This window comes from Hyperolius riggenbachi, chromosome 1 (genome assembly GCF_040937935.1).
Source record: "Hyperolius riggenbachi isolate aHypRig1 chromosome 1, aHypRig1.pri, whole genome shotgun sequence".
In the NCBI taxonomy this organism is placed as follows: domain Eukaryota; kingdom Metazoa; phylum Chordata; class Amphibia; order Anura; family Hyperoliidae; genus Hyperolius; species Hyperolius riggenbachi.
The window spans coordinates 686185977-686198741 of NC_090646.1; the positions used below are offsets into that span (position 1 = coordinate 686185977).

General features: G+C 47.8%; 1 protein-coding gene across 2 annotated transcripts in view; it reads right to left on the minus strand.

Annotated features, from left to right (window-relative positions):
• LOC137532599 (NACHT, LRR and PYD domains-containing protein 3-like) overlaps positions 1-12765 on the minus strand; it is a 738694-nt gene that overhangs the window by 531596 nt on the left and 194333 nt on the right. The gene's annotated exons all lie outside the window — the stretch shown is intronic.

The window sequence follows — 12765 nt, forward strand, 5'->3', positions numbered from 1 at the left end:
CCTCCCATTGGGTCGACGCTACAGGACCACCCGCCCGAGGACTAACAGGCGTAGAGACACCTTTTTTCCCCAAGTAGCCCTCCTGTTGAACTCCTGCCTCTCGTCGGTACGCTAGTCGCTTCAGGTCAAATTAGCCAATTAGCCTGGACAAGGCACACTGGAACCCGGGCCAGTAAATTACCCAGCTAGTAACCTGATGCTCTTCTTGGCAGAGCTCTACTCAAGGTGCTGAATCTTTCAATGAACTTACTTTATCCCTGTGCAGCACAATATCCAAACCCGGAGGATTTCTGCTCATGAGCCAACCGCATATTGTACTGCATAGACCGTTAAAAATGTATAGGTACTGCCTGTCTTGATGTATTATTGCTATTGTCTATGACTGTCTCGCTTGTTATGTTATTGTCTATTGCCTGTTGCCACTGCCATGTGAACCACAACCAATTCTGGGTTCGACCTCGGTCGCACTTGGAAAATAAAGTTTCTGATTCTGAACACACAATGCCATGGTCATACATGGGGATGTAAAGTATAATCGTTACATTAAAATCATATAAATGAGACTTCAGAGAGGACTAACGCAGCCCTGCACCATATAGACAGGCTCCTATTCGACTCTGTTTGGAGCCATGTCCAAAAAAAATCACTCCCCCTGTGTCAAAGACCCGCGAAAGCCATCGCAAGAGAGGCTGTAGGGCTGGTGCCTGTGTGAGGCTGTGGAGGAAAGGACTGCGATCATCCATACCTGCGATCCTCCTCGCAAATGTCTGCTCCCTCCCTAACAAGCTAGATGAACTGCGGCTCCTAAGCAACAATAGAGGACTTGGCAGCAACACCCCAGTCTTCTGCTTCACAGAAACGTGGCTGCATGACGGTATCCCGGATAGCGCCCTGCATCTCCCAGGTTACAACCTCATCCGAGCAGACAGAGACAGCTCGCTCTCAGGAAAAATGAAAGGTGACGGCATCTGCCTCTACGTCAGCTCCACCTGGTGCCCGAACACCCCGTACTAGCCAAGATATGCTCCCCGGACCTTGAACTCCTTATTGTAAACTGCAGGCCGACCTACTCCCCCAGAGAGTTCTCTTCCTACGTTCTCGTTGGTGTGTATATCCCACCTGACGCCAACGTCAGTTCTGCCCTGAGTGTCCTCAGCGACGCTTTCACGCAGTGGGAGACAGCCCTCCCAGACTCTCTGTTCATCATCTTGAGCGATTTTAACAAAGCCAACCTCCGCCGAGAGCTCCCACGCTTCCACCAACACATCACCTGCCCCACTAGGAACGCCAACACTCTAGATCACTGTTACACAGTCATGAGGGACGCATACAAGGCTGTCCCGTGGGCAGCACTAGGCTCATCCAAACACGGCCTCATCCACCTAACACCCACCTATAGGAGGCGCCTGGAAACCGCAAAACCGGTCCTAAAATCCAGCAAAGTATGGTCAGATGATGCCAAACTACAACTCCAAGCTTGCTTTGACTGTACGGACTGGAAGGCCCTGGAAGTGCCTGATTTAGACGAGTGGGCGGACAACATATCCTCGTACATCAGCTTCTGTGAGGACCACTGTATACCAACGAAGACTCGCAAGCACTTCCCGAATGACAAACCGTGGTTCTCTAACAAACTACGGCACCTGAGGAGGAACAAGGAAATGGCGTACAAGTCTGGCAACCAGGAAGACTATAGGGAGGCAAAAAACATCCTAAACAGAGAACTGAGAGCCGCAAAAAAGAACTACGCAGCAAAACTAGAACAGGACCTCTCCTCGAGAGACTCACGTGCCGTCTGGAAGGGGCTTAAAGCCGCTACGAACTATAAACCTCCCCATCAACACACAACTCCCAGCACCGAGCTTGCCGAGAGCCTCAGTGAATTCTATAGCAGATTTGAGAACCAGGCAGCACCCACTGGGCCTCCCACCACCTCCCCCGAATTAGATGTCTTGCTCCCAAGCCTACCTCCCCTGGCTGTAAATGAGGACGACATCCTGAAGCACCTGTCAAAGATGAATGCGAGGAAAGCCTCAGGGCCGGATGGAGTGTCACCAGCCTGTGTGAAAACCTGTGCACGGCAGCTAGCCCTGATTCTCTCCTCCATCTTCAACAAATCCATCCAGGAAGGCAAAGTTCCAGCGTGTTTCAAGAGGTCCACCATCATCCCTGTCCCCAAAAAGCAGGGCGTCTCTGACCTCAACAACTTCAGGCCGGTGCCTCTCACTTCTGTCATCATGAAAACCTTTGAAAGCATGGTTCTGCCCCTCCTAAAACATTCCACTGAGGCACAGCTGGACCCGTTCCAGTTTGCATACAGAGCGAACAGGTCCACTGATGACGCCATAAACATCTGCCTGGAGCTCGTCAATGAACACCTTGACAAACCAAACTCCTACGCCAGGATCCTCTTACTAGACTTCAGCTCGGCGTTTAATACCATCAGCCCCCAAATACTCCAGGAGAACCTGGCTGGCCTCGGGGTCCACCCCACCCTACGCCATTGGATCACAGACTTCTTGAGCAACAGATCCCAGGTTGTCAAGCTAGACACTATCATCTCGCAACCAAGGTCCACCAATACAGGTGCCCCTCAAGGATGTGTTCTGTCCCCATTCTTATTCTCCCTATACACCAACAATTGCAGGTCCACAGAGAACTCTGTCAAAGTCATCAAATTTGCTGATGATACAACAATAGTTGGCCTCATCTCCGGAAACGACGAGCAACAATACCACAAGCAGGTGGACAGAATCTGCCTCTGGTGCAGGGAGAACGGCCTAGTCCTTAATACCGCAAAAACAGTAGAGATGAATGTTGACTTTAGAAAACATGCTGTCACCCCACCTCCAATCCGTATCGATGGTACAGAAGTGGAAAGGGTTCCCTGCACGCGCCTTCTAGGCACTACAATCTCCAAGGACCTAACTTGGAAAACACGTCCTCCACTCAGAGGAAAGCCCAGCAGAGGCTATTCTTCCTACGTCAACTGAAGAAGTTCGGGATGGCCCGGGAGCTCCTGACGAGCTTCTACACTGCCACAATTGAATCTGTCCTCTGCTCCTCCATCCTCGTCTGGTACGCCGGCTCCTCCGCCAGCGATAGGCACAAACTACAGAGGGTCATAAGATCAGCAGAGAGAATCATCGGGAAATCACTCCCCTCTCTAGACCAACTCTACAACTCCAGACTTTGCTCCAGAGCTCTGAGGATCGTAAATGACCCATCTCACCCAGGCTTCCGCTTCTTCCAGCGGCTCCCCTTGGGCCGGAGATTCCGGTCCATCTACACCAAGACTGCAAGACACAGAAATAGCTTCTTTCCCTCAGCTGTAAACTCTTTAAACTCTATGAAACTCTCTAACCTGCCCCATTCAAGTAGCATTCGGTAGCACATGACTGCACTGCCGCACATCGTACACTTTACATACTTGAGCTCAAACTTGTGTCAGCGTTTATGGTTATGGTTAATTCGCTGTATTTGTACTGTTTCACTGTATTGTTTTTGTACTGTATTGTATTGTATATCTTATTCCACACCTAGCCCTGTACATGCCGAAACCAATTCCGGGTATGACCTAGTCGTGCTTGGCGAAATAAAGGATTCTGATTCTGACTAAAACACCAGGAGACATTCTAAGCCCTTCCTACACTATCAAAAAATGAAAATTTGTATTTACATAGTATCACAGGCCCCCTAATGCCCGGACCGCTCAGTGCTTTCCAATGTATTTCAACCCACAAACTGTCCAACCTCTGGACGCAATCGATGAGCTTAAACTGTTGGAATTTGGGCAGCAGACAGGCTAGAAGGGAGCTTGCGAGTTAAGCCCAATCTACACGATACGATTCTTTGTACGATTCAATTACGATTCGATTAAATCCGACATGTCCGATCGGGATTCGATTCAGTTCGATTTGCCATTGCAAAACAATGGCAAATCGAATTGCATAGAATTGAATCCCGATCAGACATGTCGGATTTAATCGAATCGTAAATAGAATCGTACAAAGAATCATATCGTGTAGATTGGGCTTAACAGTCAGGGCTGTGGAGTCGGTCCAAAAATCCACCGACTCCGACTCCTCAGTTTAGGATTCCACCGACTCAGACTCCTCGACTCCGACTCCTCTAATTTGCATATTACAATTTTGTTGATTAAAAGTATGTAACGTAAAATTCGTCTCTAACTGCCAATGCTTAGGAATTTTACAAGACAACTGAAGTGAGAAGGATATGGAGACTACTATATTTATTCCCTTTAGACTAAAACTAGTCCTTGGTAAGAGTACTTGTAAAAGGTACAGACCGGAACAAAGAACATCTATCAGGCCCTAGGCAATGTAAGTGTGGGTACATGTAGGAGTGATGTGCAGGTACTCTGCAGGGGAATGAGGAGATTCTGCCTCTATTACACATTCTTCATGCACAATCTGAACATGGATCAGGCCCTAGGCAAAGTAACTGTGGGTACATGTAAGAATGATGTGCAGGTACTCTGCAGGAGAATGAGGGGATTCTTCCTCCATTACACATTCTTCATGCACAATCTGAACATGGATCAGGCCCTAGGCAATGTAACTGTGGCTACATGTAAGAGTGATATGCAGGTACTCTGCAGGAGAAAGAGGCAATTCTTCCTCTATTACACATTCTTCATGCACAATCTGAACAAGGTTTATGGGTGACAGACAACACCTCTGTGTTCAATGTGCACAACATTCTCAGTGGATTCCCTGCAGCTCTGTGGGGAGTGCATATGTAGAGTATAGTACTACTGTGTAACAAAGTAAACCTGAGACATATAAAATTAAAGTTTTATACATACCTGGGGCTTCCGCCAGCCGCCTTCAGGATAATCAGTCCCTCGTTGTCCTTCTCCACCACCTGGATCTTCTGCTATGAGTCCAGGTATTTGAGCCAGTCGGGTGTAGTGCGCATGCACACACTCCGCCGCCAGGAGCATACTACACCTATTGCGCAGGTGCAGAATGCTCCTGGCTGTGCGAGCGGCAAGTGGCTGGACTGCGCTGACTGACTGAATAGCAGAAGATCCAGGTGATGGAGGACAGCGAGGGACTGACTGGCCTGAAGGGGGGGTGGAGGAAGCCCCAGGTATGTAGAAAACTTTACTTTTCATCCTTCTCAGGTACCCTTTAATTTGTAGTCACCAAACCAAACATATCAAATTATTTGATTTCATGAGCAAAGAGAGTGCGTACATTTGCATAGATCAGCATCAATGCAGAATTATTTCCATCTCATTGACCATCTCTATTAGTGACACAGCTACACATCAGGCTTTATTCTTACAGCATAGATGTTATTTAGTATATATAAGAGATTCCTGTGTACATATCATATATACAGTTACAATCAGATGTGTATATCTGACCTTAAAAATATGGGGACTGCTTTATTGAAGCAGCACAAGTAACTAATTTTGATTGGTTTATTTCATTTTTGTGGACTAAGCACAGCTATTACTGTATATATATATATATATACTGTATATATACATTATTTTTAATGACTATTATTTGAGAAATAGAACATTTTATCATATTTTCTATTTTAATTACAGTTACAAATTCATTAAGAGTCGGAGTCGGTGCATTTTTTCCCGACTCCGACTCCAGGCACCCAAAATTGCCCTGACTACGACTCCACAGCCCTGTTAACAGTAACACAAATTACACACTATTTCAGGGTACAAAACTGCCACCACTTCTGCAGAAGGGCAGAGGATCTAACCTCACGGATTCTAATAACTGTGAATTAAAACAGTTAAAAACACACTGTTTTATCTATCTGGCTTTTCGGACAGTAGTATTATTATTATTATTTATTGTATTTATAAAGCGCCAACATATTACGCAGCGCTGGACAATAAATATGTACAATGATACAAGGATGACAAACATAGGGTTATACAACATAGAACAAAGTTATACATGCAAATTGTACAAAATACATGATCATGCAATATGGGCTGGTTAGGTAGGCCCAGTAATACAAGTACAGGCTGTCATAGGACAGGAGCACATGATCCTGTAGATTACACTAGGGAATGGAGGACCCTGCCAGAGGCTTACAATCTAAAGGGAGGGGTGGAAACACTAGGGGGGGCTGTTAAATATTCCTTAGAGAGTTACTGTGTGGTAGGAGGTGGGTAGGCCATCATAAAGAGGTGGGTTTTGAGGGCTTGCTTGAATGTGTTGAAAGAGGGAGCAAGTCTTATGGGTGGTGGAAGGGCATTCCAGAGGGTGGGGGCAGCTCTTGAGAAATCCTGCAGGCGGGCATGGGAGTGTGAAATGCGTGGGGTGGTGAGGCGAAGGTCGTTGGAGGATTGGAGGGGGCGACATGGTGTATACCTGTGAACAAGCTCCGAGATGTAGGTAGGGCAGGTTTTGTGCACAGATTTATAGGCCAGGCATAGAATCTTGAAACTTATCCTGAAACGGATAGGGAGCCAGTGCAGGGATTCACAAAGGGGAGATGTGGATGCAGAGCGGTGCGAAGAATGGATGAGTCTTGCAGCCGCGTTCATCACTGATTGAAGGAGGGCAGTGCGTTTCAGGGGGAGGCCAGAAAGGAGGGAGTTACAGTAATCAAGGCGGGAGATGATGAGGGCATGGATGAGCAGTTTGGTCGTGTCCGGGGTTAAGAAGGGGCGGATCTTGGAGATATTACGGAGGTGGAAATTGCAGGCTCTGGTGAGGTTTTGGATGTGTGGGATGAAGGAGAGGTCAGAGTCCAAGGTGACACCCAGACGGCGGGCCTGGGAGGTAGGGAGAATGGTTGTGTTGTCGATTGTGAGGTGGAAATCTGGGAGGGGTGCAGCAGCATGGGGTGGAAAGATCAGGAGCTCAGTTTTGTCTAGGTTAAGCTTTAGGAACCTAGCTGACATCCAGGAGGAAATTGCTGAGAGACACGAGGAAACCTTGTTTATGGTGGTGGATGAGAGATCGGGGGTATGGAGGTAAATCTGAGTGTCATCTGCATAAAGGTGGTAATTGAAGCCCAGGGAGGAGATAAGCTTGCCAATTGAGGAAGTGTATATGGAGAAAAGAAGAGGGCCTAGAACAGAGCCCTGGGGGACCCCAACTGAGAGGAGGGCAGGGGTTGAGGAGGAGCCGTTGAAGGAAGTGGTGAAGGAGCGATTGGATAGGTAGGAGGAGATCCAGGCCAAGGCAAGACCATGGATGCCCATGGACTGTAGTGATTGGAGGAGAAGGGAGTGGTCAACAGTATCAAATGCTGCAGAGGTCAAGGAGGAGCAGGATGGAATAACTGCCTTTGGCCCTGGCAAGGGTAAGGTCGTTGACCACCTTGGTGAGGGCTGTTTCAGTTGAGTGTGCAGGTCGGAACCCAGACTGTAGGGGGTCAAGTAGGGTATTGGTGTTGATGTATTGGGTAATGCGTTGGTGGACTAGGCGTTCGAGGAGTTTAGAAGCATAGGGAAGGAGGGAGATTGGGCGGTAGTTTGAGGGTAGGGATGGGTCGAGTGAGGGTTTTTTCAGCAGGGGAAGTACAGTGGCCTGTTTGAATGCTTTGGGGAAGATGCCTGTGGAAAGGGAGAGATTGAACAAGGAGGTGAGGACTGGGGCCAGGTCAGGGAATTGGGGACGAAGAGTATTCGCGGGTACCGGATCACAGGGAGAGGATGTGGGGGGGGGGGGGGGAAGCCACTAGCAGCAGGCTGACTTCATCAAAGGTGGCAAGAGCAAAAGAGGCGAGGGGTGGATGAGACAGGGGAGCAGCTGGGAGGGAAGGCAAGGGGACAACCTGAGAGGCGTTGGGAAGGGAGGGAAGGAGGAGGGAATTTCATTGCGTATTGTTGCAATTTTAGTGGTGAAGTGGTTGGCAAAGTCGTTGGCTGAGAGGGAGGAGCTGGGAGAGGGAGGACCTGGGAGGGGGAGGAGTGGGTTGAGGAGGGAATTGAAGGTAGCAAAAAGCTGTCGAGGGTTGGAAGCTTGGGTTCCAATCAGTGCTGCAAAGTACCTTTGTTTAGCCTCAGAGAGGGCAGTGTGGAAGAGTAACAGTTTGGCCTTGTAATCTAGGAAATCAGGATTGAGACTTGATTTCCTCCATTTCCGTTCGACTGCTCTAGTTTCTTTCCTGAGGTTACGTGTGTGGGTGTTGTGCCAGGGTTGGGGGGCTTGTTAGGGCGGAAGATTGAGGGGGCAGCTTGATCTAAAAGCAGGTGAGAGGGCAAGGTTATATTGTGCAGCCGCTTCATTGGGGCATGTTAGGGTGGGTAGGTGGGAGGAGAGGGAAAGAAGGGGACTTGCTAGGACATTTGGGCTGAGATTAGCGACTCCTTGGAAAGCTAGGATTCGTTCTGCGTGGCTGAATAGTAAGCGTAGCTGAGAAATAAGTAGTCCACAGTAGAGTCGGCACCACCAATTTGTATTAAAGCTCTTTTATTCCATTAAAAAGTGGGTTAAAAAGTAATCTGTAGCAGCGACAGCCCCGCTGTTTCGGTCATGCAACCTTTCTCAAGCTGTTCAGCATTACATACGATCATTGTTTAAAATCAACACTCTTATATACCCCTTTTACCCACATCTAACCAATCAGATTTAAACACCAGCAGCCAATTAGGAAGAGGTGGACATCCAGCGGACCTGATGGAGAACAGCCTCACCTAATATGTAAATTACAGACCTCCCTTTTGGTGGTGCTCCTTGTAATAGAAGGAGAAAGCAGAACACGGGAGGTCTTGGGGGCCCAAGAATTCCTTTTGTTAGTACATATAACAGTTTAAGTGACAAAATAGGGATGGCCATTAACCTTCCTGGCGGTAAGCCCGAACTGAGTTCGGGCTATGCCGCCGGAAGGCACCGCTCAGGCCCCGCTGGGCCGATTTGCATAATTTTTTTTTTGCTGCACGCAGCTAGCACTTTGCTAGCTGCGTGCAGTGCCCGATCGCCGCCGCTACCCGCCGATCCGCCGCAATTCCTCTCGCCGCGGCCGCCCCCCCCCCCCAGACCCCGTGCGCTGCCTGGCCAATCAGTGCCAGGCAGCGCTATGGGGCAGATCGGAGTCCCCTCTGACGTCACGACGTCGATGACGTCGGTGACGTCATCCCGCCCGTCGCCATGGCGACGGGGGAAGCCCTCCAGGAGATCCCGTTCTTTGAACGGGATCTCCGGATCTCCGATCGCCGGCGGCGATCGGAGGGGCTTGGGGGATGCCGCTGAGCAGCGGCTATCATGTAGCGAGACTTTGTCTCGCTACATGAAAAAAAAAAAAAAAAATTTAAAAAAAAAGATTTGCTGCCCCCTGGCGATTTTTTTGCAAACCGCCAGGAGGGTTAAGAAACATTGGAAAATCCTGCAGACTGCATTCCCTCACATTGAGGAATTTAGACATCCACCCTTAATGTCATTCCGGCGACCGCCATCTATTAAGGATAAGGTGGTACATACTTACGAGCAAACTAGAGTGGGAGGAAGCAGAAAGGGAACATTTCCTTGCTTAAATTGTCACATGTGCAGTCATGTCACAAAGGGGTCGTCATGGAGGAGTCCGCACACAGACTTGTCGGAGCAATCACCACAATTTTATTGTCCCATCACATGTATAAAGATACACAGTCAGACCTGCATAGGCCTATGCAGGTCTGACTGTGTATCTTTATACATGTGATGGGACAATAAAATTGTGGTGATTGCTCCGACAAGTCTGTGTGCGGACTCCTCCATGACGACAGTGTTTGATAGAAGCCTTGGGGCCCGGCACCAGCCTACCCACTGACGTGAGTGCGGTCTTTGTTTCATTTCATATGTCACAAAGGGGGACTGCTTTACTCACCCTAAGACTGGATGGAAATATTATGTAGAGGGCCACTATAATTGTGAATCAACTTATGTGATTTATCTAATTAAATGCCCATGTGGGTTAGGATATGTGGGTAAGACCACCCAAGCGTTGAAAGATAGGATATCGTCGCATAAAACAGCGATAAGTGGTGAGCAAGATCAAGCAGTCTCCTGTCATTCTAAACAATTTGGACACTCGGTGGCACAATTGAGGGGTTCAGGTAATTGACCAAGTTCCCTTTAATATATGAGGAGAGGAGATAGGAATAAGATGCTGTTGACTAAAGAAGCACGGTGGATCCGCAGATTGGGTACTTTGGGGAGGGGAGGGATGAACAGGGAAAATGATCTGTTGCCCTGTTTATGATGATTGATTTATACAATTTTGTAGATCTATGATGCTGCTGTGTTATCTAAAGAGGGTTTAGATGATCATATTCTAATATTGTATTTATGTGTTTAATTACAGATGGAAGCCAGCACCCATAAGGAGGACTCGTGGACATCCTTTTATTTTATAAAAATTCCCTTTGTAAGGTCAAAATACCATCTCCAGACAGCAGGGGGCGAGTGGTGAGTATCTCTTTCCTTCAGCGGCAATATGATTAGCATCCCCCATTGCTAACCGCATTGTATTGGTATAGACGCGTATACCTATTGGCTTGGTAGCCATGGTTACGCGTACAGCGTCGCTATGGAGATGTAGCGTATGTAATATGCGCCGTCTCAGTGACGCTAGCGGGCATGCGACTTAACTTGAACGCATGACGAGTAAGCGGTTGCGTCTGAATGGACGCATCAAAGGGGAGGTGATGCAAACGTCTGATGTCATCGACGTGAAGTTGCGGTGGGGGGCGGAGACCACACACGGCCCATCTGCTTGACGGAGGTTGGTGAGTGGGCAGATATAGAGCGCAGATTGTTGCATATTACTCCCCCATGTTCCCTTGATGAGAGGGAGGGAGGGGATAGCATATAAAGGATAGACCTCCCCTGTTATGCTTTCTCCTTCTATTACAAGAAGCACCACCAAAAGGGAGGTCTGTAATTTACATATTAGGTGGGGCTGTTCTCCATCAGGTCCGCTGGATGTCCACCTCTTCCTAATTGGCTGCTGGTGTTTAAATCTGATTGGTTAGATGTGGGTAAAAGGGATGTATATAAGGGTGTTGATTTTAGACGATGATATGTAAGTGAAAAAGGTTTTGTTCGCACCCTTGTGAGAAAAAACTGAGTGTGCTAGGGTCAAGGACACAACATTGTATATTAAAGGGGAACTTCAGCCTAAACAAACATACTGTCATTAAGTTACATTAGTTATGTTAATTAGAATAGATAGGTAATATAATCTCTTACTCACCCTGTTTTAAAAGAACAGGCAAATGTTTGTGATTCATGGGGGCTGCCATCTTTGTCATGGGGGCAGCCATCTTTTTGGTTGAAAGGAGGTGACAGGGAGCAGGACACACAGTTCCAACTGTCCTGTGTCCTGATCACCCCTCCCAGCTGCACACGCTAGGCTTCAAATGTCAAAATCAAAATGTAAGAAAAAATTTTTGCACCAAAACAGCAGAACGAGAGCAACATCAGAAATCCCATCATGCTTTGAACAGCATCAGGGGAAAAAAGCCCGGGCAGTTTTCTTCTGTGCAGCTAAAAATGAGTCTTGTATAAGAGAAACAAAGTTCTGATGCTGTGAAACTGTTAACCTCCCTGGCGGTAAGCCCGTGCTGAGCATGGGCTATGCCGCGCAGGAGGATTTCTCAGGCCCTGCTGGGCCGATTCGCAAAATAATTTTTTTTGCAACACACAGCTAGCACTTTGCTAGCTGCGTGTGCATTCCGATCGCCGCCGCTACCCGCCGCGCCACCCCCCCCCCCCCCAGACCCCGTGAGCTGCCTGGCCAATCAGTGCCAGGAAGTGCTGAGGGGTGGATCGGGACTCCCAATGACATCACGACGTCGGTGACGTCATCCCGCCCTGTCGCCAAGGCGACGGGGGAAGCCCTTCAGGAAATCCTGGAGGCGATCGAAGCCGATCGAATAGTTACGCGGGCGCAACCCCGCTTTATCAAGGAGAGGAGAAACAGTGTTCTTTCGCCGCAAACCGGCGTTTAAATTAAGATAGGAAGGTGCGCACGAAACCCGTGAATCCGCAAATCTGTTTGTAGTATTTATTGTTGAAAAGAAAATAGTTGTGGTCCAATACAAAATCCATAAGTTGTAAAATAAATTGTTGTAGATCACAAACAGATTTGCAGAGTAGCAATGGGCATGCGAAATGCGCGCCTTCGGTAGCAAACCTTTTTCTGGGCCTCTGGGAGAGAGAAGTGGTTTTTGGTCAAACCATGGATCCATACCGCCTCTATATTTTGGGGTGGTATAGGTTCATAGATGATATTTTTATGCTCTGGGGGGGGACCCAGGGAACTGTGTGACCAATTTATAGACTCCTTAAATGACAACCAGATGAATATATTATTAACAAAACATGTTTCGTCAACAGATGTGGAGTTCTTGGACCTGAAAATCAGACTCTCCAGATGGATATCTAAGTACAGACCTTTATTGTAAAGAAACAGCGGTGAATGCACTTTTGCACTATAATAGTGCACATACCAGGTCCTTGAAAAATAATATACCCACAGGTCAATTCCTCAGGTTGCGACGCATATGTTCTAACTCAGATGATTTTGTCACACAGGCTCATACAATGACTGAGAGGTTTCAAAAAAGAGGTTACCCCCGGAAGTTTATATCCAGGGCTTATGAAAGAGCGAAATCGTCAGAACGTCCGAAACTCCTTCACACTAAGAAACAAACGACTATGTCCATGGTAAGGCTCAGTACAACTTTCAACAACCAATGGAGAGACATCTATAAAATTTTGAATAAAACGTGGCCCATTTTATGTTCAGATACAGATATTGCCAAACATA